Source organism: Nymphaea colorata, chromosome 7 (assembly GCF_008831285.2).
Source record: "Nymphaea colorata isolate Beijing-Zhang1983 chromosome 7, ASM883128v2, whole genome shotgun sequence".
Taxonomy (NCBI): Eukaryota; Viridiplantae; Streptophyta; class Magnoliopsida; order Nymphaeales; family Nymphaeaceae; genus Nymphaea; species Nymphaea colorata.
This window is the reverse complement of record NC_045144.1, coordinates 12,137,617-12,142,298: the sequence shown is the minus strand read 5'-3', so window position 1 is coordinate 12,142,298 and position 4,682 is coordinate 12,137,617.

Sequence of the window (4,682 nt, the reverse complement as noted above, 5' to 3'; positions counted from 1 at the left end):
GATGCTCAGATTCGCCTCAAAGTCTGTCTGAATGCTTTTCAGAAATGGGACGGTGATGCCTGTGTGGGTCTCGTCCTTAAACGCTGTCTGAATCGCTGATTGTGGGGATTGCAACGAAGGCTCGCTGGTGGTAAGAGAGGACAGCACCTGCGCGGGAAGAAGGCAGCATCCGCAAGCTGCACGCCGCGATCCCGACATCGTCCTCGATGGAGGGCACTCCAAACTCTTCACCAAACAAGGGGAGGCCTGTAAGAAACGGTGGCTAATGAGTAAAACGGCTTACACTTGGATTCCAACCAAGTAAACAAGATCCCAATGCCCAGAGATAGCTGGGCATAGACACCAAGTCACCTTGATGGAGAGTTGAGTTTAAACCGATTTCTTTATGAACAACCCTAATGGAAATGACCGAAGGATGGCTTAGACACTTGTCAGGGTTTAGGGTTGCTGGTGGTCGTTGCTACCTTGAGGGACTTCACCAGAACCACGGGCGAGATATTTTCTTCGCAGCCTCTCCGGATAGCATCGCTGGCCTCTAAACTTCCTTGTGGGGAGGAAGAATGTACCGAATGCCACATACATCGTGCTGGTCGGGGTTGAACGTCGTTGAAGTCGCCCTTGGACGCCGAAGGCTGATCTTCGAGTCCTTCAAACCGTGAATCTGTTGGCCGATTGGGAGAAGGGAGAAGAGAAGAGAGATTCGTAGGAGAAGGAGAGGATGAAGCCATCTGGTGAAGAGGAAGAAGTCTGGCGCCGCCGGTAGGAGACAAAGGAAAAGAGAGAGAGGGAGGGGGAAACTCAAATCCAAATTGCATTCAACATAATCAAGGTTAGGGTTAATCCCTGCACAAATTGTTTAAATAGTTCTCAAAGTCGTCCCGGTTCATAACAGTTCCGAACCAAGACGCACACCAAACAAAAGCAAAGTGCATCAAATCAAAAGCGAGAAGGTCGTCTCAAAGTTCTCAAAAGTCTCGAACCTTGTGAGTCTGAGGGGGTACTTGTCTGGGTGTCACCCATACTCGGTCTTCCAATCATAGTTCAGCCTCTCCTGTCTAGGTGAGCTCTAGGCACTGGGCTCGGCGGGGGAACTTGCCTAGGTTCCCCCTAGGTTGCTATGTTTGCTTGGTTCTAGTCTCAACACTCAGGTGGGCTAGGCTTGGTCAGGGTCTAAGTCCATCTCCTTGGTGCTGCCCTGCTGTAACCTCACTCCAATGTTGTCCATCCTCTACCGCTACCTCCTCTCTGCCACCCTCCCACGACGTTACACTGCCCTCTGTGACACAAGTCTCCAGCCTTACAGGTCTGGCTCGGCGTGCCCTACTACTGTCGGCTATCTCTGTGGCTGGCCTGGCCGTGGTGCTAGGTAGGACCGTATCACATACACAGTACAATAGAGACCTTGTGTGTCTACAGCTGAGAATAACACGCGGCCCTGAAAAGAGGCGGACGTGAGGGAGAAGAAAAGCAAAAGAGAAGGAAGCTAAGGAACAAGAGAGGAGCCAGAGGCTGTATGCGACGGCTGAAGGTAGCGGCTAATGGGAAAGGAGGCGGTGGAAGAGAAAGAGAGGTAATCTCTCTCCTCCCTCTTAGTTGAGTTCTCTCTCTCGCCCTTATTCTCTCCCTCTTTCACTCTCCCCTACTCTGACTCACTCTCTCCCATCCTCTCTTCTATTTTCTCGTTCTCACCCAGACTCCCTCTCACTCTCTCGTCTTCAGTCTCATGCACTCTCTCCTACTCTATCTCCTGCTATCTCTTACTCTCTCCTTCGCACTCTCTCCTGCTCACCCATGCCCTCACACCCTCCTTCTCCCCCTTGCTCTACTACTCGCCCTCTACCCTCTCCCTATCAGCCGAACCCTCTTTCTCTCTCTGGTTCTCTCCCCCTCTCATCTCACCTTACTCTCTCTCAAACTCATGGCCTCTTTCTCTTGTTTTCTCACTCTCATCTTTTTTATGGCACTGTTTTTGGGATTGGCAGCTTGGAGAGTTCGACTTCTTTTTTTTTTTCCTTGTAAGTAGGGGAGTTGAGGGCGACAACAATGGACCGTCATTGGTGATTGGTGGCTGGAAGAGCATTTGGGAAGGCTATCGGGAACACTGCATCAGCTAGAGCACTGAAAGGGGGCTGACCATGGCCAATCAAGCATAGTTTTAATCCATTTTTACTATAAAAATGTCGATAAATACATTTTCAGCATGTTGGACATAAATTTGAATAGTTTAAAGTGCATGGTAGAGATTTTTTTATAGTAACAAAGATTTAAGGCTGTTTAGACTTTTAGCAGGCGATTGATCCATGTTATCTTTTATATGAATACTGCATTGCATGTAGGGAGAGAGAGAACTTGCATTGTTTGGTTCATTAAACTTAAGGTTGGTTAGAAGATGAAACTTGCAATGTGAAGGGTAGGCAACCTAAATTTTCAGTATAGACATGTTCAAGCATATGAAAGAAATTTTCTTTCTTTGATGGTCAGATTGGTTATATGTAAATGTTAGTAAAACTAGTTCTACATCATCGTTAGATTTCTAATGGGAAAGCATAATTGCGATGGTGATGCCTCAACAGAGGCTTAACTGTCCAAACAAGTGTCTCATTATTTGATTTGAGAATTAGTAATATAATTGAGTAAATTCATGCCTAGCAACCCCGATCGAGCGGTTCCATAGTTGCTTGGGACTAGCAAGTATGTTGAGTAACCAGCGCTTGGAATGTTAGTGTGTTGCTTCTAATCGATGAGAATGAGGCATATCATGTTTCAATTAAGTTTGAAGGAAAACTCATGCGAGCATGTGGCAGATTAAGTGAAGAGTCTCCATGAAGTAGGCGAAGAGACTCCATGAAGTAAAGAGAGAGAGAGAGAGTGTGTGTGTGTGTATTCACATGGTGATTCATACTTGCCGATAACACGGTATGAATAGTCAAACCAGAATGGCACTTATAATTTCCATTCGAGTCTCGACTAGGGAGATGAGTGAATAATTATGCAACCAATAGGTTGAATGAGAGATTTGGGGTTTAGATCGGCCTTCTCAACCTTGAAAGTATAGAAAAGCTTGAAGAAATGTCCTACATGCAGATTCAATCTCTCAATACGTTCTAGAATCGACAACCTCCAACTTGATAGTCATGTTTCCTACCAAAATAGTTTTTAAGGACGAAATGTGTAGAGAATATATTGTTCTAAGTTTTTGCCGGTGGACCAAGAGCATTGAGCTGACCCTGAGCGACAAGATCCAGAGCTTGAGTGATTTTTGTGTTCATGTGGAGGTGTGTGTTAAGTATGACAACATTTCAAGCAAATCTCTACCTGATGGCAAGTATAGATTATGTTTTGCACTCATAAGTGTAAGTGATTAGGATCATTAGATCCTACTAATATTCATTTGTTTGAACAATATGTGATTTGGCGTGCTTCTTAACAAATAAATGATGGAGATTAATTGATTGTCTTTAATTGTTATGCGATGACATAAACATGCTAGAATTGTAACTGCTTAGGACAGCTTAGGCAGAGTATTGAGTTGAGTAACTCGTCAACCCTAATTGCGCATTAGTGAGCATCCTAGCATGATGATTGCTTAGAACAACTATGAGGCAACCATGGAGCAAGACTACTCTCTATGGTTCAAATAAGGTTTTAAGTGGATTGATTGTTATGAAATTTTGTTTTCCTTATGAATGAAAATGACATGTTTTTGAATGAATTAAATGGGCAAAGGTACCCATTTGAGTGTGTTCAGCTAGTCAAGGTCATTGATTGGTAGTATAACCTTTTTAAGAAGGCGGATTGGGTTTAGTTGCAATCACAAAGTGAGCTAACCTTGTGTTCAGGCCAATCTTGTTCTCTATGTTTTTTCATAGCATTAATTGAAGAAATGATAACCTGAGTTGAGGTCAATTGGATTTGGCAATTGATAAATCCCACCCTCACCACTGGTATCACTTTTTTGAAGCGTTTGGTGGTGCAAAGCTCCAGGATATTATTGTGTCATGTGCTTGGAGTGTGGAGTTCCCACCTTCCTAATCTGGGTGACCTAGGGAAGTTCGAGCAACTCCCTTAGAAAACGTTTTTTCTTGGTGGATTGTTCTACTATTGCAGCGAATATGGATCCATACTATTTTGAGCAACCACGTGGTTGTCTTTTACCTGAGGTCACCCGTGGTGTGCACATGCCTATGTTTGGACCTACATGAGCTGTAAATTAAATATGAGAATGTGAATAAATTGGTTGTGACTAATAAAGTATATTGTTTGTGATGATTGATTAGATCCCTCCATATTGTGGAATATGAAAGAGACTACATTGATAGTATAGGAGAGAATGCACATATCCATCTTTATGTTAAAGTGATTATGGTTTTCCTTGTATGCTTGTTATCCAAATATGAGCCTTTACCTTAGTTAGGAATTTATCTGGTGTGTCATTATACTTTGAAGGCTCAACCTTCCGTTGCCCATTTTTAAGTTTTAGCAAACCCAAGGCAGCAAGTTGATCAACAGGCTCAACTCACATCCTACTGGCAAGTTTTGTACATCGTTATGCCAGTGCATTGTGCCTTTGGATCCATTGATGTCTTGTTTTTTTTTTTTGCAGACATCATTGTTTTGTTTATGGGGGCATTTTTGTTATTGAGTCATTTATAACCATGTAAAATTGTTTCTGTACGAATAGT